Source organism: Pituophis catenifer, unplaced genomic scaffold (assembly GCF_029215685.1).
Source record: "Pituophis catenifer annectens isolate HBS135680 unplaced genomic scaffold, rPitCat1.0.hap2 SCAF_3, whole genome shotgun sequence".
NCBI classification, from domain to species: domain Eukaryota; kingdom Metazoa; phylum Chordata; class Lepidosauria; order Squamata; family Colubridae; genus Pituophis; species Pituophis catenifer.
The window spans coordinates 22,321,768-22,347,354 of record NW_027256883.1 but is presented as its reverse complement, the minus strand read 5'-3'; positions in this window follow the sequence as shown (position 1 = coordinate 22,347,354).

The window sequence follows — 25,587 nt, the reverse complement described above, 5'->3', positions numbered from 1 at the left end:
AACCATGTATCAGAACCACTGATGAGGTTTATTTAATGAGATTATAGGGAAAGTTCACCATTGTCCCTCTGGTGAGAATGTGAGCAAGATGCACTTCACTCCCCTATGAAGCAGAGTTGCTATTTTTATTCTTGCCTGATCATTTTTATAAACAAAAGTAAGTGTATTTTTCTTTAAAGAGTACAAACCCTCATCTATACTTTAATGTAACTATACAATCCTGGATTGTTGAACAAGCTATGTATAGATAAACGTTAAGCTATGAATTCCATCTGAACTATATTCAGTTTATTATTTAGTGTACATGAACATGACAAAGAGAAGTGAACATGTACACACAATCCATGTAATTATATACACAACTTCTATGGGGTATGGCCAGGGGTGGGTTTCACTTACTTTTGCTACCGGTTTGCTCGCGAGTGCGTGCTTGGTTCGCTTGCATGCGCGCCACTTCTGCGCATGCACAGAAGCTTCTGCATGTGCGCAGATCATATTTGATGATGTCTGGGCAGATGGGCGGAGCCTCCCGCTGCCGCTGCTACTGGTTCTCCCGAACTGGTAGCAATCCACCACTGGGTATGACAATGGCCTCATAACTGGATGTCCAATTCAGTTATTCAAGTGATTGTCTCTGGTGTTGCTTCATGCAGATCTTTTAAGGAATCATAGAATATACATCATGGGCAGTCTTGCACAATAGGTATAATTGTTTGCATATTAGCATCACAGTCACAACAAGGGGAATCTTTCCACCCCATTGATGCAGGACAGAGCTACTTCTTCCAGTGTCACATCCAGTGTTTCACCTGGTTTTATGTTCAGCTAAAAGCAACTGAAGCCTTTCATGAATCCAATCTGGGTTGGTCATTGGGACGAGAGGTTTTGTCTTCTGAGCTTTTGGACTCAGGCTGGAGGACTCAGGGAACTTCTCTCCTTGAAGTCCTTCTAACTATACTGAGCTTCCCGGCTTCCTGGCTAGAGAGAAGTTCTCTGAAGATGGGCTCCACCACAAGTTTTGGAAGCTTGGAAGACAAAACCTCTGGTCCTGGTGACCGACACAGATTGGATCTTGCAACATTATCCTGGGATATGTATATTCATTTCATTCGGCAAACTTTTCATATTTTAGGCTGAAATACATACATCAGGCTGCTGTATGAACTGCAATACAAATCAACATGTAATGTCACTTTAGTCAAATAGATTAGTCAAATAGATTCTTGATGAACGTATCTTTTCTTTTATGTACACCGAAAGAATATGCACCAAGACAAATTCCTTGTGTGTCCAATCACACTTGGCCAATAAAAAATTCTATTCTATCTATTCTAGAAGAATTGCATTTATTGCAGTCATATGTTGATTAACATCTTTAAAGCACTCCATGGCTTAGGACCTGGGTACTTAGGGTACCTTCTGCTACCGACAGCCTCCCACCGGCCAATACGCTCCCACAGGGTGGGGCTCCTTGGAGTGCCGTCGGTCAGACAATGTCGACTGGCGATCCCCCGGGGGAGAGCCTTCTCAGTGGGGGCTCCTATCCTCTGGAATGAGTTGCCCCCGGAGGTATGGAGGATCCTGGACTTGCATACCTTCCACCATGCCCTGAAGACTTTGTTATTCCAGCAAGCCGGGCTAGCTTAATTTTAACGGTTTTAAATTTTAAATTGGATTTTAATGGGATGTTTTTAATTGTGGACCAAAGTATTTAATCTGGTTTTAAATTGTTTTTAACTTTTATATTTATGTATTTGATCTTGGCTGTTCACCGCCCTGAGTCCTTCGGGAGAAGGGCGGTATATAAATATAATTAATAAATAAATAAAATAAATATCTTTTTTTTTATTGAAAAAGTTTTCAAATACAAATTTTCCCCCTTTTTTCTTTCCCCCCTCCTCCCTAACCCCCCCTCGCCACCCATCCCCCCCTGTGACTTCTTCACAACAAAAACCTAATTCATAACAGATTACATAATATTTTACCATCTCCTTACTCCCTCCTCTATATACTGACCCTTACTTACTAAAAATATTATTGATATTGTTACTTTCCCCTTTTACCATACATTTCAAAAAAAAGCAGTCTACTATAACATTGTATGATAACTTCTAATTTAGCATAATATTATTATAACTCCCATTTTAGCAATAATCTGCCCTTTTTCTCCTCCCCCAAACTTATATCTATATATTATTACAACATTTCAAAACAACCTTCCACTTTAAGACTATATAATAAATCCTACTTTAACATTTATTCTTTGTGTATATTAATATAACATTTCAAAGCAGCCTTCCCCGTAAATCCTAATTTAACATTTATTCAACTCTATCCATTTCCTCCACTCCCATATCACTTAAACATCCCTTTTCTTAAACTAATCAATCAGTAAACTAACATGTTTCCACCCACTTTCCTACAAAATTACCATGCACAACAATTCTTAATATCTTTAATCCACTACCCACTCTAATATATATATATATATATATATATATATATATATATATATATATATATATATATATATATATATATATATATATTTGTTTTCTCAGGTTTTCGCGGGTGTTTGTATGTAGGTCTTTGGTTATTCGGGTCTTCTCCCACGTAAAATTGGAAGTGTCTTGGCGACGTTTCGACGAAGTCTCATTCGTCATCTTCAGGCTGGTGTTCTCGGCTTCGTGCTCCTGGAAGCACGAAGCCGAGAACACCAGCCTGAAGATGACGAATGAGACTTCGTCGAAACGTCGCCAAGACACTTCCAATTTTACGTGGGAGAAGACCCGAATAACCAAAGACCTACATATATATATATATATATATATATATATATATATATATATATATGTAAATATTCCATTATTAAAAAAAAAAAAGACAATGACTTTTTAACTTATTAGAGAAGAAGAGAAACAAAGTGGTGGAGCAATCATTTGGCGATTTCTCCCATTTAACACACTTTATGAAATAGGCCAAGGCTACTCTGTGGTTCTTCAGTCTTTAGATACAAGTCTAGTTTGATCCAGATGGGGATATTGCTAGTGGTCTTGCTAGAAGGTCTCTTCTAGTGACTACATAGAGAAGATAAGCCTAAACAAGATGGGGCAATCACTGAGGCCAAAGAATATTTACTTATATTTTTGTAGTCCTCTCCTATGCAGGATATTGAATAACTTCATTATGATTATTAGCTTTTCCTATTTTGTGCAAAAGTAGTCTTTTTTTCTAATAGAAATGCTTGTTGGCTTGATAAATGGACTGTTTAGTATATCAAGCTGAGATATATTTGAACCATGGTGCACTAAATAATTCATTATTGACTTGTTCACCACACACAGTAATTTCTGAATTACCATTTACAATGAGAGGAGTCACATATCACAGGAAACCAAACTATAGCTCAGCAGAAGGTAGGTTCTAAAATTCTGTCTCTTTTATTGTCCCCAGCTATTGTCCTTCCGACAACTGTTGAAAATCAGTAACAGAGTTGCACATTTCCACATTTTGATGTGGAAACTGAATGCAACATTTAGCAGAATACTGATTTGGGTTAATCCCAGATAACTCCTTCTCCCAAATATTGCCCAAATATGAACATACAGAGAAGCACAAAATCCTGAAATCCTGACCTCATTCAAATATGTAATTCAGTTCCTTGTACTATGGATCACTGTCCCTGTGACTTCAGAACATAACCATCCAAACCATACTAACTGGCCTAACATACTAACTGTCAGGTTTCGATGTTATCTCAAAATAAATGAATTTCCAAACTGCCAATCTTTGAGGAAATTTTCTCTTTATTGAGCATAGTGATCTGTCCCTGGCTCTTTCGCGGTCAGTACTGACCTCTGCCCCCCAAGCCCTCCCTTTCCGATCCCCAATTCTCTGCATCTCATTGGCTATCTTCCAAGCCACTCTCCTCATCCCATCTCCGTCAGATCACAGGAATGTAAGAGCCTTGGTAGTACAAGGGTTTAAGGCACCCTGTTATTAAGCTGCTTAAGACCAGCTGCCTGCAATTACTGCAGGGTTCGAATCTCGCCAAGGCTCCAGGTTGACTCAGCCTTCCATCCTTTCTAAGGTAGGTGAAATGAGGACCCAGTTTGTGGGGGCAATAAGCTGACTTTGTATAAATATACAAAAGGATGAAGGCTATTGCTGAGCACATTGTAAGCCGCCCTGAGTCTTCGGAGAAGGGCGGCATATAAATCAAATTAAAAAAAAAATGTCCCCCTCTTCCTCCCATCTCCAAGGAAACAGAATCTTCAAAGGAATTAAGTAGGCAAAAGTTCAAGCTTCTCCTCTCCTTTCAATATGTCAGCGCTGGAACACTGACACTAACATCACAAGGTGAGTTGAGTTTGAACCTGTTTGCTAGACTTTTAAATATTTCAACAATTTATAAAGAAAACAGTCAAATTAAGAGTTTTGAAATGCATACATTGCCAAGAAAAGGAATCAAGAGATTTCATGAAAACCACCTATATTTAATTTTCATGCACTCCCTTCATGATTAAGTGTAGCATCCAAAATAAAATCCAATTTTTCCTTCAAGCATCTCCTTTCACTGTCTATGTCCAGTCAGTGAAATAACTGTTTTAAAAGACATCATGAATCAATCAGTTATAATGAATATCAAAGATATCATCATCAGAGATATGCAAAGTAATACTACTTGTAAGGTTAGAGTAACAGAATCTTGCAAATCTGAAAGTACTTCACCCCTCCATCCTTTTTTCTTCATGACCCTCCCTGAGATGTTTCCTCAAATTACATTTATGCCCTGAATTCAGATTTCTTTTATTTGATCATTGCTTTGGTTTAACTCTTCTTCCTGTTTCTCAAGATTATTCTTTTTACCCATTATGGATACAGAAACAACCCAAACTACATGAAACAGAATCTTCCCAGAGAGGACAGCATTTTTAATTAATTATCAGAGTCAATTCAGTTTATTTTAATATACTCTGAGAATTACCAATAGAAGTGCTCAGGGTTGAACTATAGGGTCTTTGGTGCTGTCTGAGCTTGGTTGTTGTTGTTTTTTTGCAGATATTTCATTACCAAACTCGGTAACATTATCAATGCTGGTAGGTTGATTTGGAATTTACTGTCATTTTGTATACTAATGGCTGGCCCTATCCATGTTAGTGGGCATGATAAAATGTCTGTTAGATCAGGCGCAGGAACAGAAGACGTGACCAGCTCGATACATGTAACAACTTTATTTACATAGTAACAAGTAAAAGAAGACTGCTGGCGCGCTGCCGGAGCTCTCCTTATATTCGCTCCCGGCAGACGCACCGCCCCTAGACAGGGATTCAAATCTCCCGCCCGATGGCTGGCAGCCAATCAGGGCGGATGCCCTTATAAGGACATAACACTCCTCCCCCCTTAGTCTGAACTGTCAATCTCGTTCACAAAAGTCACGTAGTCGCGCAGGTACGTAGGACGCCTCGGCACCCTAGCTGACCTGCGCAGTCTCACTTGTTCTCCGTCTCCGACCTGGATGGACGGGGCTCTGTCGTCTCCCGGCTCCCTCTCCGGAACCGGGCTTGGTTCGGCTGTCGAGTGAGCGGGGTCACCCCCAGCGCCTCCGGCCGGACCGCAGACCTTGGATGGCTGGTTCTGATGGTCTTCTTCCTGGCCTGTGGATCTGTTGCCTCGTCTCGGTGGCTCGGTTCCGACCCGGGAAGAGCGTCTGAGTCTCGGTAAGTCCATCGTTTGCTCCTCCCTGGTCTCCCGGGCGCTGCGGTTCGGTTGCGGTTCGGCCTGGTGCCGGGTGGGTGGTGGTTCTGTTTGGTGCCCTCTGGACCGGCCCGCCGGCTGCGGGTGGTGCTGGCCCGTGTTGCGTTGTCCGACCTCGCAGGGGTGGCGTTGGTCTGCTCGGTCGGGCTGGCGTTGGTCTACCCCGTCTGGTCGGTGGTGGTCGACCTGGTCGGGCTGTTGTTGCGGCACTACCTCTGCGGGGCGGCGGAGGTCTCCCGTGCCGGGGTGGTGCAGGTCTACCTGGCCGGGTTGTTGTCGGCTCTCCCTTCCCCCTAGTCCCTGGTCTACCGTCGGGTGGTGCCTGGGGTCATCCGGGTCGGGGTGTCGTTTGTTGGCTGTCTTCTGTGATGGGCGGGGGTCCCCCACGTCGGTGATTCGTGTGCCACCCTCGCCCGTGGGTCGTGGGGTGCCCCTCTTGGCTTGGTCCCGGTCTACTCGCCTGGAACTGCAGTCTCCCTTGCTGGGCTGGCATAGGCTGCTGTAACTGGTGGGGTGCGCTGCTCCTCCTCTGGGCAGGTCCCGGTCTACCTGCGGGCTGGGTTGGTGGTCCCTGGCCTTGCCGTGCCCGGTGCCCACCTGGCTGGGTTGGTGTTGCCATCCCCCGTGCGGTTGGCCCCGGTCTACCTCGCTGGGCTGCCGGTGTGACAGCATTTGGTAGTGGGCTGGGCCAACCTTGTCGGGGTGGTGCTGCTCTGCCTCACAGGGGTGTGGTAGGCCTACCTCGTCAGGGTGTTGTAGGCCTACCTCGTCGGGGTGTTGTAGGCCTACCTGGTCTGGGTGTGGTAGGCCAACCTCGCCGGGGTGTTGGAGGCCTACCTCGTCGGGGTGTTGTAGGCCTCCCTCGTCAGGCTGGTTTTCATGTGCCCCCCCCACCTTTTTCGGAGTTGGTCGATGTGGCGTCTCGTGAACTGTCCATCTTCCAACTCAACGATGTAGGATTTGGGCCCGGTTGTGCTGGCAACTTTCCCCTTCAGCCACTTAGGGGAGCCGCTGAAATTCAGCGCGAAGATTGAATCTCCTTTGCTGAAGGCGCGGAGCGGGCGGCTGGCGGTTGCGGTCACTTCCGGGCTGTATTGGGGGTGCAGCCGGTCCAAGGGTGACCTCAACCTTCTGCCCATCAACAGTTCGGCCGGGCTCTTGTGGGTGGTGGCGTGTGGCGTGATGTGCTGTGTGAGGAGGAAATTGTCTATGCGCTCTTGCCAGTCCCCCGGGCCCATCTTGGTGAGGGCCTCTTTGGTCAGTCGGACCATGCGTTCGGCTTGTCCGTTTCCGGCCGGCCTGTAGGGGGCGGACAGGGCGTGGCGGATGCCCAGTCCTGCCAGGAAGGACTCCATGGCCAGGGATGTGAGCTGGGGGCCGTTGTCTGAGACCAGCACATCCGGTAGACCATGTGTGGCAAACAGGCGGCGCAGGGCTCGGATCGTCGCGTCTGTTGTGGTAGATGCCATGGGCACCACCTCGAGCCATTTGGAGAAGGCATCTACCACGATGAGGAGGTGTCGCCCTTGCATCGGACCCGCGAAGTCAATGTGGATCCTTGACCAGGGGTTGCTGGGGGTCTCCCACTTCGCGACTTCGGATTGCGGCGGCGCTGGGCGAACTTCTTGGCACGGGTCACATCTGGAGACCCATTGTTCAATGTCTCTGTCCATGGAGGGCCACCAGACATAACTCCGTGCCAGGGCCTTCATGCGGACGATGCCCGGATGCCCCTTGTGTAAGGTTTCTAGCGTCCGCCGTTGCAGAGTGCTTGGAATCAGCACCCTGTCTCCCCATAGCAGACAGCCTTTGATGGTGGACAGCTCCTCCTGTTTCCTGGCGAACGGGCTGAACCTTTCCTCTGGCTTTTCCGCTGGCCACCCTCTGAGGATCCAGGACTTCACTTGGCGGAGTGTGGGGTCCTTTTGGGTGTGGACGGCCACATCTGCGGATGACACCGGGCAGCTGGCATTGTCATCAATGTGAAGTAGGTGGAGCGTGGGGGCTGGGTCCTCGACCGGCTTCTTCGACGGGCATCTGCTGAGGGCGTCAGCGTTCCCTATGGCTGTGCCTGGCTGGTGCACGAGCCTATAGGAGTAGCCAGCTAGGAAGATGGCCCATCTCGTCATTCTTGGGGACATGAAGGTCGGGGTTGGTTGGTCGCCTGCGAGGAGTCCCAGAAGAGGCTTGTGGTCTGTGACTATGGTGAAACGTCTTCCGTAGAGGTATTCGTGGAAGCGCTTCACTCCAGCCACGATGGCCAGGGCTTCTTTGTCCAGCTGGCTATAGTTCCGTTCTGCGCCGGACATTGTCTTTGAGAAGTACGCGATTGGGGCTTCCGAGCCATTGGGCAGGTCGTGGCTGAGGACTGCCCCCACCCCGTAGGGCGACGCGTCGCAGGTCAGTCTGATGGGGAGCGTCTCGCTGTATTGGATGAGGACGCTTTTGGACGTCAATAGTCCCTTGATGGCCCGGAATGCTGCTTCCTCTTCCTGGCCCCACTTCCAGGAAGCCGATTTCCCCAGCAGGCGGTGGAGTGGCTCAGCAACTGTGGCTTTCTGTTTTAAGAAAATGGCGTAGAAGTTGAGCAACCCAAGGAAAGCCTGAAGCTCCGTTTTGTTTTTTGGGCTTGGAGCTTCATGGATTGCTTCCACTTTTGATTTGGTGGGGTGTATGCCTGTGCTATCAATGAGGAAGCCCAGGAACTCGACTTCCTGTACTCCTATGATGCACTTGTCCCGCCTGACCCTCAAACCCTTGTCCTTGAACCGCTGCAGGACAAGCCTGAGCCTTTCAAGGAGTTGGGGTCTCGAGTCACCGGAGATGAGCACATCATCGAAGTAAGGCACCACCCCTGGAACGCCTTGGAGAAGGCGTTCCATCATGGATTGGAAGATGCCAGGGGCAGCGCTGACTCCAAATTGGAGGCGGTTACATTTAAATGCCCCTCTGTGCGTGACAATCGTTTGGGCCTCCGCCGTTTTGTCATCCACTGGCAGTTGCTGGTAAGCCTGGGCCAGGTCCAGTTTCGCGAAAATTGATCCAGATCCCAGGGAATGCAGCAGGTGTTGCACCACTGGGACTGGGTATGCGCTCTGTGCCAACGCCTTGTTGATGGTACAACGGTAGTCAGCACAGATGCGCACAGACCCATCATGCTTCAGTGGGGTCACAATGGGGGTCTCCCATGAGGCATGATCGATCGGTTCCAGTACGCCCTGGGCGATCAGCTTATCCAGCTGTTCATCTACTTTAGGCCGCAGGGCAAATGGAACTCGGCGGGGCTTGAGCCTGATTGGGGTGATTCCCTTGTCCAGATTAAAGGAGATTGGCCTCCCCACAAATTTCCCCAGCTTACCATCGAAGACTTCTTTGAACTCTTCGATGATGGAGTCGAGTTCGTCCCTGCGGATCTCGTGGATGCCCTGAAGTGAAAGTCCTAGAGGCTTGAACCACTCCACGCCCAACAGGTTCGGTCGGCTGTGCTGCACAATGGTGATGGGTAGCTTTCCATCGAAGTCGTTGTACTTCACATGGATGGTTGCTCTGCCTAGGATTTCAATGGGGTTTCCGTTAAAGTCCACAAGTTTGTCTTTCGGGGCTTTCAGCTGGGTTCTTTTGTATGCCGGTTTCAGCTGTTGTAGGTGCTGCCAGTCCATGATGGAGAAGGCGGATCCGGAGTCTACCTCCATCTTGCACGGAGACCCCTCTGCTAGCAGCGTCACGTGGAACTTGGTGGTCCCCTCGTCGCTTGTGTGAGCAATGGTGGTGGTCTGGTGCACCGTTCTGTTTCGGGGATATTCCTCCTCCCCGTGCCGGGACTGGTTTGAGGACCGTTTGGATGTCCTCTGGTTATCTTTGCGATTTTCCCGGAATCGCGGTCTGGGCGGCTCCGGGGCTGGGTCTGTGGCTCTGCAGGCCTCGGCGATGTGGCCCCTCTTCAGGCATCGGCGGCAGGTCGCGTCCCTCCATCTGCAGGTGGCTCTGGGGTGGTCGCCTCTGCAGCTGCCGCATCGCTCTCCACGGTCGCCATGCTGTGGTGTTTCCTGCCTGGGAGGGCGGGACACCTTGTGGACGGCCATTTCCTCATCAGACTCGGATTGAGTGGTTGCTTCGTCTGATGAGGTTGGGCCCGACTTGTGGATCTTATGGATCCCTCTTGCTTTTACCATTGCAGCGGCTGCTTGTTCGGACGTCTCCGCCGCTGTTGCCTCGTCGAGGACATCTTTAAGCGGAATCCTCTTCCTGCTGAGGAATTTCTTTTGCAGCCCCACATCTCGCATTCCAAAAACAATGCGGTCCCGGATGGCATTGTCCACATTGTCGAACTCACAGTTGGCAGCGAGTTGGCGGAGCGCTGCCACGAATTCTTTGATGGATTCACCTTCCCGCTGGTTTCTTTGCTGGAAGGTGAACCTGTTTGCGATGGGGGTGCCTGTAGGTGCATAGTGCTCCTGTAAGACGTCCTGCAGGTCGTTCCAGGACATCTCCTCGATGTCCCTAGGTGCCACGAGGTCCATCGCCATCTCTAGGACGTCCGATCCGCAATGAGCCAGGAAGAGGGCTCTTTTCCTCTCATCATCGAGGTTCTGGTGTCCATTGCCTCGCAGGAACTGCCGGAATCGGACCATGTATGACCTCCACTTCTCCCGGGATGGGTCGAACGGGTTCAGCGCGGTCATCGGGGCTTGCGGGGTAGCCATTCTGGAAGTCGCTGTGGTGAAGTGACTTCAGCTCTTTGGGCGATCGTGCCGTGAGTCTTTCTCAGGTTCTCTTCTCTAGTCCTTCGTCGCCAGTGTTAGATCAGGCGCAGGAACAGAAGACGTGACCAGCTCGATACATGTAACAACTTTATTTACATAGTAACAAGTAAAAGAAGACTGCTGGCGCGCTGCCGGAGCTCTCCTTATATTCGCTCCCGGCAGACGCACCGCCCCTAGACAGGGATTCAAATCTCCCGCCCGATGGCTGGCAGCCAATCAGGGCGGATGCCCTTATAAGGACATAACAATGTCTACAAGAAAACTTCCAAGTTCAGAGAGCACCCAGGACTCAACAGTTCAACCCTGAGCTAACAAATATTCTTTTCTATTGGTAATTGTCAGAGTATATTAAAATAGATTGAATTATCTATAACTAAGCTGTAAAGCCCCTGAATCTGGTTTGCATATCCCATAAAGCAACTTTTCTGAAAAAAAAAAAAAGATTAGTTTCTGAGTTGTGCACGCCTACATAGCACTGTAAATATTCAAATTCTTCCGTTTTCTTGCATTAAAATAGCTAAACACAAAACCCAGTTCTCATAAAGTCATTCCATTTACTATTTGAGAGGGGAAAATCTTTTTTACCGTGCCTGTTTTTAATATGAAAAATAATTTAGCTCAAGTAAAAAAAGAATCACAATAAACCTTTGATACTCTTCTGCAAATTTAGATCATAACTGCTTTTGATAAAAGTAATAAAGAGAAAAAATGGATTTTCTCTTACATTTTGGAAATAGAACAGGTAGAACAGCATAAATGGGAAAAAAAATCATGAGTTGTGGCTGAGAAATAATGAGAGGCCATACAGCGTAATGAACATTTCACTGTTCACACAATTAGATAGAGCACTATTCTCTACAGTCAAATGACTATATAATTTTCAGTTTGAGAATATAAAGTTATGGATAGTTGCTGATTTTTTTTGAATTGGTTACATTAACCAACGTGAAGTCAAAAACATCCCCATATGGATTTGTCTTGTTCAAAGCCCCTGATTAAGCCACAGAGAATTCTTTCAGCAATGAAGGGCTGTCTACACCATTTTTAAAAACTATTCTCTAGTTAACATCATTTTATTTTAAATTATCTGCCTACTGTTATTTTTCAAATATTACCGCACATCTCTTTCCTCCAGAGTTCTGTTATTTGTTTAATTCACAACAGTACGTCAAGTGGTTTTAAGAATATATTGACTTGAAATAATATTCTCCCCAACACATTGTATGTAAGATTGTGTGATTCTGCCTCATATTGCCTTAAGCTCTGTTTACTGTTGACACATGGACATTGTAGTCTCAGAGTCTTTTAGGGGAGGGTATGTTGGTCATATAAATATTAAAATAGCAGCCTTGAAATGGAACCAAGGTCATTTGGACTTCAAGCCAAAGCCATCTTGTCAAATGCATTTTAATACATTAAATGCATTTTAATAAATGCATGTTACTCTTTAATGGTGCCATGACTAACATATAAAAAGGTGCAGTAGTTAGAATGCGGTATTTCAGGCTAATTCTGCCGACTCTCAGCAGTTCGATTCTCACTGGCTCAAGGTTGACTCAGCCTTCCATTCTTCCGAGGTGGGTAAAATGAGGACCCAGATTGCTGTGGGGAATAGGCTGACTCTGTAAACCACTTAGAGAGAGCTGTAAAGCACTATGAAATCGTATCTAAATCTAACTGCTATTGCTATAGCTATAAAAATGGTGGATAAATTCATTCTGCATACGATTAATAAAGTGGGTGCTGTGACTTAGAGAATCTTATTACTTTAGACCTATATACTTCACAGATGGAAACAACATCCAAAAACCTCTTTGAGGTTGGAGTAAACCAGTAGTAATGGAGTAATGGATTCCTTTGTCCTATTTTCAAAGCTGGCATTTTCAGAAGTTCTGACTGAACTTTCATGTTATAGCAGAGATTTAGGAATTCAGTTGGAGCTTAACTCCCTTTGGTACTTCCTATCCAGAGGCAAATGCTTGCAGAGAGAAGGAAAAATTAAATACCAAGTGGGAACTATAAAGGGACAATTATCTCTCCTCTGGTGATTTTGTGCTGCTGAAATGCAGAAGTTCTAACTATTCTTGATAAGTCTTTTGATAAGACTCAGATTCAGGACTTGCAAAAAATGGTGGCATCCCAGCCACTGTTGAGAAAGAACTTGAGGCAATGAACTTTCCATTTTGGCACAGCTGGAGATAAGTTTGTATTCTATTCAAGATAGTGAAGGCAATTGAGGTGCTGGAGAAAAGACAGAATGTAGACTTGAATACGAAAGAGGAATCGGGACTTTTCTGACAGAATAATGACAGCTAGTTCTGAACTTGCGAATAGACATTTAGGGAGTGTTTGAAGTTACGATGGACCTAAAAAAAGGAACTTATGGCCCAGATTTAATGTTCCAACAGCCAAACACCCCCCCTCACATGGTCACATAACCATTGGGTGCTTGGTAACCGGACTGGACATATGGTTTCTTGAAAAACAAAGCCTATTGAGGATAATAGGTTTTCTTAGCATATTCACTTAATGACCACCACAAAAAGGTAATAAAGTCAGGTTGGTCACATGGTGACCTGCTTAATTACCATCATGACCTACAACCATAATTCTCGGCTCAATTACAGTCATACTATACTATACTCTCATCTCCGTTTTAAAGCTGAAGAGCCAGCGCTGTCCGAAGACATCTCTGTGGTCATGTGGCCAGCATGACTAAATGCCAAAGGCACACGGAACTCTGTTACCTTCCCACCAAAGGTGTTTCCTATTTTTCTACTTGCATTATTTATGTGCTTTCGAACTGCTAGACTGGCAGAAGCTGAGACAAGTAACAGGAGCTCACCCCATTACGCGGCACTAGGGATTCGAACCACTGAACTCCTGACCTTTTGATCGACAAACTCAGCATCTTAGCCACTGAGCAACTGCATCCCCTAGAGATGAGTATCACCCCCTAGAGTCGGGAATGAGTAGCACATATGTGCGAGGGAAACCTTTATGCTATGCTATGCTATGCTGTGCTGTGCTGTGCTGTGCTGTGCTGTGCTGTGCTGTGCTGTGCTGTGCTGTGCTATGCTATGCTATGCTATGCTATGCTATACTATAGATACCTTACCTTTCAATTTTATTCAGTGTGGTTATGACTGAAATTTCTTCCTCAACATCTTGTGAATCTTTTTCACATCTTACATAGGATGTGACTGGGGACCTCCTCTAGATTTGATAACTGCTGCTATCAAATCTAGAGAAAGGCTGGTCATAGAAAATGAAGGATGCTAGCAGGGTAGCATATCCTTTCTTCATCACATCAATACTAACATTTTGTTATAAGGACTCACCCTTCCTATGTGTCCTTGATTTTAATCTTGGTTTTAATTTACTAGGGGTGGTATTCACTTACTTTCCCTACAGGTTCGTAAATGTGAGAGTGCATGTGCGCACACCCTTCCACATATGCACTCAGGCTCAAAAACATGCCTAAATAGGACAGCATACAGATGGGGCAGGTGGGCAGGCCCCCACCCATGATTTTCGCTACCGGTTTGCCCAAACTGGTCCGAACCGGCTGAATACCACCTCTGTCCTGCCTATGTTCTGAAACTATTCTTTAAACCTTTCATTTATAATGTTTGATAGTCTTGCCTAGGGGTCAGTAACCCGTGGCTCTGGAGCCACATGTGGCTCTTTCATCCCTCTGCTGTGGCTCCCTGTCGCTGGTCGGTGCCACAATTTGGAGAGGAGCTTCCGGTTAAGGGGGGGAAAGCATGGCATCCCAGGAGGAGACTCTATTGCAAGGGGCGGGTTTTCTGGTCAGCTCCACAATTGATAGGGCTTTTGGTTAGGACAAGTAGAGGAAAAAGGACACCACACTAGGAGGAGACTCTATGGTGGGGGAACCAGACTTATTTATTTATTTTTATTTTTCAGATTTCTATACCGCCCTATTCCTTTCGGACTCAGGGTGGTGAACAGCCAAGATAAAAAACATTTATACACAAAAGTTAAAAATAGATTTAAAATAATTAAATAAATTTGGCCCGTAATTTAAAACTTTTCAATTAAAATTGAACAGTTTTGCTTAACGCATTGTAAGCCACCCTGAGTCTCCGGAGAAGGGCGGCATATAAATCAAATTAAAAAAAAATCCATATCAAATTTTAAAACCAACCGTAAAATCAGGACAGCCCGGCTAACTGAAAAAAATAGGTTTTTAGGGCCTGACGAAAAGTCCGGAGGTCGGAGATCACTCGTATCTCTGGGGGTAGATTGTTCCAGAGGGTAGGTGCCACCACAGAGAAGGCTCTCCCCCTGGGGGTCGCCAGCTGACATTGTCTGGCCAACGGCACACTGAGGAGGCCCTCTCTGTGGGAGCGAACTGGCTGGTGGGAGGCAATTGGTGGCAGAAGGCGGTCCCATAAGTATCCCGGCCCTAAGCCAAGGACTTCTGGTTGGCTTCAGAATTGAATGGGGGGCTTCCAGTTAGGACCTTTGTGGCTCTTTGAGGGTTTAAGGTTGCCGGCCCCTGGTCTTGTCTAAGAAATCAGGCAGAAGCAATTTGTATGATTATGGCTCGTTGCACAGACAGCCAGATGTTTAGACTGAATTTGGCATTTTTATCCAGCTATCATGTCCTTCCCAAGGACCTAGAATAGGCAGAAGTTGTACTCTGATGATGTTAATTTATTATCATAGGGTGTATTATTATGATGGTGATGGTTTATAAACTAATCTCACATGTGTATGAAAAATACAGAATAATATCAACTGTTCATATTGTGAAGAAAAAAAACACTGCAAAACACCCTGGGAGGCTGTATAAGTTGCTAACAGATTGAATTCATGGAAACTGATTGTACGCATTCCCCAAATAAGGATCCCGAGAAGAAGTTGTAGATATTTAGCAAGTTTTAAAAATTAATCTGACAGATTTCTAATAGCCCTAAGCAAGATGGCACTTCTGTCTTTCAGATTGGAGGTGACAGGCTGCTTTGGTTCAGCCACTTCTCTTTGGCCCTTAAGTGTCATCTGGGTGTTTATGAGAGGAAGGCAGAAGCTGCTTTCTTTGAAGCAAAACAGGTGCTAGAATGGATCAGCCGTCCTTGATGTTTCATTTTGAGTATTCCTGACACTATCATCACTCAGATAAGGCACTGGAGCAGATAACATTTGCAGGGTCCTTGTGCATACTGTTAAAATAACAAACTTGTCTTTTCATTATATTTACTAGGTCTATTGATTAGGATACTTTTGCTGTCAATTAGATGTATTTTACTAAGTCTATTCATGAGAATACTTTTTCTCTCAATTATATCAAAAATCGCCAAGAAGACTGACAACTTCAACAATATTGTGTACTTTAATGGTAAATTATCTATCTCTGTACTGCATAGAAATAAGTCCCTTCTCTGAGAACAAGCCTCTGTTTAGAATAATAATGGGTCATTGTGCCAAAAATGAAAATAAAAAAGAGAAGATTGAAGACACGGTCTCCTCTTTCTCCCTTGTTTAGAAATTCTCACTCCTGTCTGTTTGAAAAGCTGGTGAGACCAAGGGACGTCTGCAACTTGTATCAAATGAATATGTAAAAATGACTTGGAAACATATTTTTCCTACCACATTCATATTATGTTGCTTGCATTGTATTTTCACCTCATGAGCAAGATAATCTGAATTTGTGCTAACAAGTATATTGTTTGTTGAACAATATATTACAGGTAGTCCTTGACTTTGAATTGAGCCCAACATTTCTGTTGCTAAGTGACACATTTATTACATCAATTTTGCCCCAATTTTGCCCCATAGTTGTTAAGTGAATCACTCCTAATTAGTTGTTAAATTAGTAACATGACTCCTAAGTGAATCTGGCTTCCCATTTACCTTGCTTATCAGAAGGTCAGAAGGCTGACAGAAAACCACTTGAAGAAACTAGAAGCATTTGAAATGTGGATTTACAGATGGCTGTTACGTATAAATTGGGTTAACAAAATCACAAATGAGGAGGTGATAAGCTGCCTTGGAAAGCAAAGGGAAATAATCAAAGCCATTAAAAAGTGAAAATTAGAGTATTTTGGACATGTGATGCGACATCCAGAAAAATACAGCATCCTTCACTTAATCCTCCAGGGAAAAAATGAAGGCAAACAAGGCCCAGGCAGAAGAAGAACATCATGGCTTCAAAACCTAGGAGACTGGTTTGGACAAAACTCAGCAGCACTTTTTCATATGGCTGTTGACAAAAATAGGATTGCCAACATGATCACCAGCGTCTGATGATGGACATGGCACAACAAGAAAAAGATGATCATAAGGTCACAAAAGGGAATTACGTGACTCCAGAACACTACAATTGTTGTAAATATGAGTCAGTTGCCAAGCATCTGAATTTTGATCATGTGACCATTGGGGTGCGGCAACAGTTGTAAGTGTGAAAAATGGTCATAAGTCACTTTTTTCAGTGCCGTTGTAACCTTGAATGGTCACTAAATGAACTGTTGTGTGTTGAGGACTACCCATATTTGCAGACCAGCTTTCTCTGTTTAACTTTGTGCACCACACTTCAAAAGAAAGTTTCAGACCATTTTGCGTAAGTGCAAAAATGATCTAGAAAAGAAGTCTTCAGCTAAAGGACGACTGAAGAAGGTTATGATTCTTCCACTTCTCAAGTGTCTGAAAAGATGCTTTACAGAAGAAAGCCAAAATTTGGTCTATGATGTATCCCAGAATAAAACACAATCTCAGATTGCAGGAAGGCTGATTCTGTTTAGATATTAAGAAAAGCTTTCAAAAGATGAGAGCGTTTCAGAATGAGATGAAATATTATGAGAAGAGGTGAGTTCCTTTTCATGGGATGCATTCAAGTAGTGGCAGTACCATTCAAGTACTAATCTGTTGGGGATGCTTTAATCTGAATGCCTGCAGGGAGATGGACTTTATGGCTTCAGGTGATCCCTGACAACTTACAACTCTTTCATTCATCTGTGTGATGAATCTAACTTCATGGATATGAGTAAGAAGGGGAGTGCAGCACCAAAGCCTATGTTGCAAGACAAGTAATAAGACTTTGATAACAGCATAAGATATAACACAGCACATTTAAATTGAAATAGCCAGGAAAGGGAAAAATAGCTGTAGTTCAGCCGTACCTTTGGAATTGTGATGAATTCCCAGAGATTGAAATAGAAAATCTGCTCAGCTTTCCTGATAATGAAAATTCTCATGTTGGTGTTGAAATGGACAAAGAGGAGGAATTGGTAAATTTAAATTTCCAGATTAGAAAATTTCCACTTACAATAAATGCATTTTTGTTCCTCATTTCTTACTAGATGAGAGAGTCTTAAAAGTGTCTTAAAGTTTATGTTAAATCCCTTGGTACAACATGCCATTTCTTCCAAAAGCACAAGTGTTTTGGTGACATCCTCAGCATGCATTAGTTATCACTCAAGTACCTTGGGGGAATTAACTGGAGATGGAAAAGAAAAACATTCATTTGGGTACTCCAGAATATATTACTTGAAGGGTTATTTCATTTTTTTTATTGGACATTTAAAAGCTATTAGATTTAACTCTGATTAATTACTCTAGCTTCTCATTTCATCTTGGCACAGCTGGGCAATGAAATTATCTGGAGAAAGAAAAAAAAACAATTCCCTCTGGATTTCTTGGGGTAGTTCGGCCACTAAGGATAATCATATATTAGTATATGTCATAAAATAGAATGATATTATATTGTGTTTTGCCCCTGTTCAAATACTAGGAATTGCTGCTTCATTTGAGAACAAAAATGTATAGTGTATCATTTAATTGAGATTTTGACCCATTGTTTACTTTTCAAGACTTGCTAATATTTTGATAAGAATAGCCCTTTTAATTCAAAAGAGAAAGAAAAAAAACCATGTGCTTTTACAGAAGACCAAAGTTTAATTAACTATTCATTGGTTTTCTGATTTCTGATGATGCTCCATAACCTTTTTTCTTTCTAATAAATTACTCTACGTTTCTCCAGTCAATTCACTCCTCATCCACTAAAGTCGCTAGCACAGAATTATCTAGATATTCAATTATTCAAGCATATTTTGTAGTATAATACTCATTATCATGTTTGCTTTGAATTTACCATTCAGATCTCTTAATTGGAATTCAGTATATCATTTTAGATGCTGGATTCTTTTTCATACATAACATATGCTGAGTGTATAATAAAGAATACAACATTCATGTAAACATTAACGTAAAACTCAGTATTATGTTTAACAGACACAAGTGGAAACTATTTCCTTTCTAATTGATTGATTCAGTTTAAATTATGGTGGTGGACACTGAATTTTTAGACATTTAAAATAGGAAAGGAACACCACTTCCAAAAAAACTCCTAAATTTTATTTAAATATATAATAAAGAAAATAGCTTAGAATACTTTCCTGGCTGTTTAAAGTTCTATGCATACAGTAAGTTTGCAATTAACAGATTTGTATGAGAGTTGCCAAATGTAGTGAGAATTGTATTAAAGGGGACATAAAAAGTATGGTTCTATGATTCTGTTGCCTAAAATAAATCAATCCTGAGAAAATAATTGAAGGCCCATTAATTTCGTTCCCCTCATGGGTAATTTTGAGGGGGAAAGAATAATAATAAACCAGAAACCTATTTACAGTTGAAATCATCCTTTATCAGCCTCAAGAGTGGCTTGTGAGAATAGGCTTAAATTTTCAAGTTTAACTTGTGAAATAATTCCTAGAACTTGCTGTTATGGACTGCTTGTTTTGTAACAAAGGTAGTCATTTCTCAGGTAGATCAGTGGCTTCATTTTGGAAGCATTGAAGGAATTTCCGCTTAACCTCTTCTGATTAGTAAGGATGTGAGATTTGTCATGATAGTCATTAGAACGATGGCTTGTTTATCATGCTGTCTTGACAGATAGCTTACTAAGGCGATAAGTGTCTGTGAAATACCATTGACAGTAGAGAGAGTAATCGGATAATTAGGTTTAATCAAGAGCAGGTGGCAGTGGATAATATTGGGCAATGATAAAACTCCTTGAAGTCCAATCTGTAACATACCAAGCTGTGTTAAGCTATCTTAAGAGGAAAGATGGACGATTGGTTCTCAGAGTAATAATGCTATTTCTTCTTCATGGTTCTAAGGGTGAGGAATTAGATGAAATCAGAGTGTAGATTCTCTTTCTTATTACTGCAAATATTTTCCTTCCATAATATCAGATTCTGGTGATGGACAATATAGTATCTTGTGGACAAAGACACCAAGAATACTTGATGAGTTTCATGAGACTATCAGTAAAAAATATCACCCTGTATTAGATTAGGTTTGTTTTCGGTTCCATCAGAGACCTTGGTAGAATTTCCTATAGTAAACTTTTGTGATAAGGGTTTCATTCTTTTCTTTTTTCTTTTAATGCTGTGCTTCAAGAAAATACAAACTTCTGAAACCATATTACAAAATAATGTCTTTCTGTGTACAGGCTCTACATATTAGGTAAATAAATCTTTGGAAAGATGTCCTCCTTCAGAACAGGAACCAACAATTGAAAAATAGATGCTTCATGGATTTGCTGAGGGTTGAGATATGGGATGAAGAGATATCTGCTTAAACCTCATAGGGAGGAAGAGTTACATTTCCAAGACACTTCCAATTTTATGCGGGAGAAAACCCGAATAACCAAAGACCTACATACAAACACCCGCAAAAACCTCAGAAAACAGAGTTACATTTGTTTATACTTATGAAGGCTGATGGTCTCCTTATATATATATCCATATATCCATATATCCATCCATCCTTATATATCCATATATCATCCATCCATCCATCCATCCATCATCTATATTTCTATCCATCCATCCATCCATCCATCCATCCATCCATCCATCCATCTATCTATATTTCTATCCATCCATCCATCCATCCATCCATCCATCCATCCATCCATCCATCTATATTTCTATCCATCCATCCATCCATCCATCCATCCATCCATCCATCTATCTATATTTCTATCCATCCATCCATCCATCATCTATCTATCTATCTATCTATCTATCTATCTATCTATCTATCTATCTATAATTTATTGTATTCTTCCTTTTCTTTTTCTTCTTTCTTTTTATCCTGAACTTTTAATTCTGTCTTTTCATTCTATTTTCTTTCTCCAATCTTAGTTTGTATTAGTTTCTACTTCTTAAAAATTATATTTAACAAAAGGAAATAATATAGTGTTTGACATCTTTTTACTAAAGCAAGGAATTGAGTTTGATATCAAATGTCGGATTCAGAATTTATTTAAGTTCTGAAATAGACACTGCATTTGCAGCCCAGTATAGTTAGAAGAACTTATGCTTACACGTCTAAAGCTGATCTTAAATATATGTAGTTTAGTGGGTGTCCTGCAGGATAGGATCAAACCAACTATGGAGAACATAATCATGTTAGGTCTAATAAAGTGGAGAGGTACAATTTTGTGCAATCGTTAGATGAAAACAGAGTTCCAGTTTGCTCTCATTCTGAATTCAGCTGGCTCTACTGGCACTGCTAGCAATATAGCAAGGAAACAGAGCCTTTAACACATTCAGCACCACAGGAATAGTCCCAGGGACATAGCCTGGTTTTTAGGGCCTTATGAAAGAGAATGGGACAACTTGTCATGGCCAACTCATCACGGCCAACTCGCCACGGCTAACTCGCTGCAGCCAACTCACTATGGGCAACTAGGTGTAGGACAACTCGCCACAGCCAACTCATCATGAGACAACTTGTTGTGGGACAATTTAACAATTCTATTTAATTATTTAAAATAAATAAAAATTATTTTAATTGTTGTCACTCACATTTCATTCTGTCCCTCCTTTTGCATCCTTTCTTTAATTATTCTATTCCACCATTTCTTTGATATTAGTGTAACTCTTGTTCTGCAGTGGGGTTGTCCTGTGGTGAGATTGCCATGGCGAGTTGTCCTGCAGTGAGTTGACGGTGGCGAGCTGGCCATGGCAAGTTGGCTATGGTGAATTGTCATAGATCCTTATGAAAGGCTAATAGGGTTGAGAGACATTTTGATCTCCAATGGGAGGATGTTCCACAGAGCAGGGGCCACTACAGAAAAAGCTCACCTTAATGGTCCCTGCCACCAGCCAGCAGTCTTTGGCTGACAACATCTGCAACATGCCCATTCTGTTTTTCCTGGTTGGAGAGACTCTTAGAAAAAGGCAATCCCTCAGGTACCCCAGCCCTAAGCCATGTAGGGCTTTAAAGATAGCCACTAGCACCTTAAATTGCTTTTGGAAACACATTGGTAACAGTGCAGCTCGTGCAAGAGCAGGAGAATGATGCAGAGGAAAACATTATTAAATGTGCAGACAAAGTTTATTTAGAAAACTCCATCATCACAGATTCATCACTATCATCTTGCATGGGTCTAGTAACAAAGAGCCTTGGTGGCACAGCAGACTAAAGCACTGTTAAGTAACACCAGCTGCCTGCAATTACTGCAAGTTCAAATCTCACCAGGCTCAAGGTTGACTCAGCCTTCCATCCTTTCGAGGTAGGTAAAATGAGGACCCGGATTGTGGGGGCAATAAGCTGACTTTGCATAAAAAAGAATACTACTGGGGGGGGGCAAAGCCCTACTAAGCAGGTATATACAAAAGTATGAAGGCTATTGCTTAAAAGCATTGTAAGCCGCCCTGAGTCTCCAGAAAAGGGCGGCATATAAATCGAACCAATAAATAAATCCAGTCCGTAGTTTTGTTTCAGCTAGGATACTTAAATGGCAGCAGGAACAACAGAAAACAGTATTTTAGCAGGTTGTCAAATCACTCCAGTCAGAGATTTGTTTTTCCCAACCTGAAAATATCATAGTTTTTTCTCTCTCTCTTAGTTAAAGGGCAGGCTTTCTGGGGTTATTTCTTGGTGAACTATAGCACCTTTTCAACATTAAGGTAAAGGTGTTTTATTCTATGGTTGCCTAATGATTTTCTTTCTGATTTTATTTTAAGTGATATCGGTGGGATTTATACACCTTGGAGAACTGGTACTTCATAGATCTTAAGGGTTTACCTATATTCAGCCTTCTACAATTTTAAAAAGTTGACACAACAATCGATGTCTGGTGCATGTATTAGTATGCATGTACAGTAGATCACCGCACAAGTCATTTCAAGTACTCAACAGACTGAAATTCATGTTTAGGAAAAAGTGGACAGCTCTGGGCTCATCAAACAACATGCAAATATTTACATTCATTAACCAACACCCTGGAGCTTATATAGAGCTTTGTGCATTTGTTTGTAAGTGTCAGATTACCAACATTTCTCATAATACTTGGCTCGTATTATTTTATTCTGTGCATCTTTTGTTACTCATCTTCTATTTTCTATATTGCATCATATGCCTAGAAGAAGACCATATGGGTGGAGATCCACTACAGGAAAAATCTGCTGGCTTTATCCTATACAAATTAAATGGGAAGAAAATTCTGGTTCTAAATATAGTTTTCATAAGGAAGGATGCAATATTTCCTGCCGTACTTTTTGAACCAACCAATTCTAGTCATAGGTTCATTGTCCTTAGAAAACTACAATGGGACAGTGGTGAAATCTAAAATTTGTTACTACTGGTTCTGTGGGCGTGGCTTGGTGGGGGGTGTAATGTGACTGGGTGGGCGTGACCAACTTTTTTTTTTTTTACTTTTAAAACCATTTTTTCTACAACCTCTTTGGCCAAAGAGGTTGTAAAAAAATGCTTTTAAAAGGCTCTGACAATTAGGCAACTCAGCTGGGATTGTCAGAGCCTTTTAAAAGCATTTTTTTACAACCTCTTTGGCCAAAGAGGTTGTAGAAAAAATGGTTTTAAAAGTCTCTGATGATCCCAGCTGAGCCGTGAGATCATCAGTGGCTTTTTATTTTTACTTTTAAAAGCATTTTTTTGTCCGAAGGGTTGTAGAAAAAATGCTGTAAAAAAAAAAAGCCTCTGATGATCTTACAGCTCAGCTGGGCATGAGGGGGAGCAGGGATTTTTGCTACTGGTTCTCTGAACCCCCTGCCTCCATCGCTACCAGATCGGGCGATCCAGTCCAAACTGGGAGCATTTCACCCCTGCAATAGGGGTTGTATTGAACGCCACTTAGAAAGTGCAGTTGGTTTGAAATGCATACAATACCAGTGCTCCATTAGCTGCACTGGCCCTATATGCTTCCAAGTACAATTCAAGGTGCTAGTTACTATTCATAAATTCCTTTCTAACATAGGAATATGTTATTTTTGGATCACCTTTCTCCAATTGTTTCCACCTAGTCATTAGATATGTCAGGGTGGGGATCCTGTCTATTAAGCAGTGCCATCAGGTAGAACCCAAGAATTGAGCCATTTCTGTTACCGTCACTGCCCCCTGTGCCCTAAAATTGTTTAGCCCTGACACAGCATGTAAATATTTACCTTCATTAGCTGACACCCTGGAGTTTATGTAAAGCCTTGTGCCTAGAAAATGATTGGTTTGCTTTATAAGTTGCTTTGTAAAACTTTGATTACCTGATGGGCATGAGATCTGCAGATTAGGTGAACCTATCATTGTGGTTGTCTCTGACATAATGGTGGTTATGTGGCTTGTGTTAAATTGCCCACTGATGCCATCACACTATTGTGCCGTTGTTGTGTTATTTATTATTTTTGTTTTGTTTTTATCCTGTGCTTGCTATGCAGATTCATGATATTGAGATGGACAGCTATATAAATCAATAAACTAGCTATCTGGATAGAGAAAGAATTGTCAAGTCCTTCTGGCTAGTATCCCAGGGAGAGACACACAGACACACACAGACACATCAAAGTATTTTGTTCTCACTAAATAGAAAGGTGGAATACAGAAATGCTGGAGTCTCAATACATTCACACATCCTTAACAGAAATGTATGTGACAAGACACAATGGTATCAGAACAATTGAGTCATGATACTATTATATAGATAAGTCATTTTTGTCACTTGTGTGATGTCAGTGATGCATGAGTTATCCCCCCTGCCCAATTGTCTCCCCTGTGAACCTTCATGATCTAAGCCAGGGGTGAAATGCTACCGGTTCAGAATGGTTCTGTCGAACCGGTAGTAAAAAAGTGCTACCAGTTTGGATGAACCGGTATTTCTGATGATCAGCTGTGCCATGCGATTTATATTCATTAGAAAGCAGGAAATCCTGCTTTCTAGTAAATCTAAATCATGCGGCACAGCTGTTCCCCTCCTCGGTGTTCTACTTCCTTAGAAAAGGCTTCTTAAGCCTCCTTTTTCAGCGCTGCGCGGTAGCACACGTGGTGCGCATGTGCGTAAAGGACGTGTTTGGTGCGCACTGTGCATGCACTCATAAAGCATGTGTTTGGCGCGCACCGCATATGCGCACATGCAGCAAACCAGTAGCAGACTTCGGAGCATTTCACCACTGATCTAAGCTATCTATGAAGATAGTTTAACTAAGCAAGTGATAATCCAGGGCACTAACTAGTTCTTATACACCATTGTTTATTTTCTTTACTAACATATTTGGAAGAGCTTTGTAAGAAACTTTTGGAACTATGTAGTAAATTATGCATTTTAGATTGTTTCCTACCGTGTTTCCCTGAAAATAAGACCCTGTCTTATATTTTTTTGAACCCTGAAATAAGTGCTTGGCCTTATTGCCATGCGCTCAAAAGCCCGATTGGGCTTATTATCAGGGGATGTCAGAAGTTGTGGGTGCTCCATCACTGGAGGCTTTCAAGAAGAGCCTGAATAGCCACTTGGCTATGGTAAGTGGCTATGGTATAGATTCTCCTGCTTGAGCAGGGAGTTGGACTAGATGACCTCCAAGGTCCCTTCCAACTCAGTTATTCTATGTTCTACATTGTAATGTTATTTATTCTTTTTATCTTCCTGCAGAATATTTGGGCAAAGATTAAATCTTGACAAAATTCATGATGTTATCATTACAGTACATATTGGTGGAAAAGGCTTTAAATTGGCTGTGGTTTCTACCTCACTTAACCTCCTCTGCAGGAGTCCAATAATATATCAGGAAAGCAAGGCAGAAGGTAC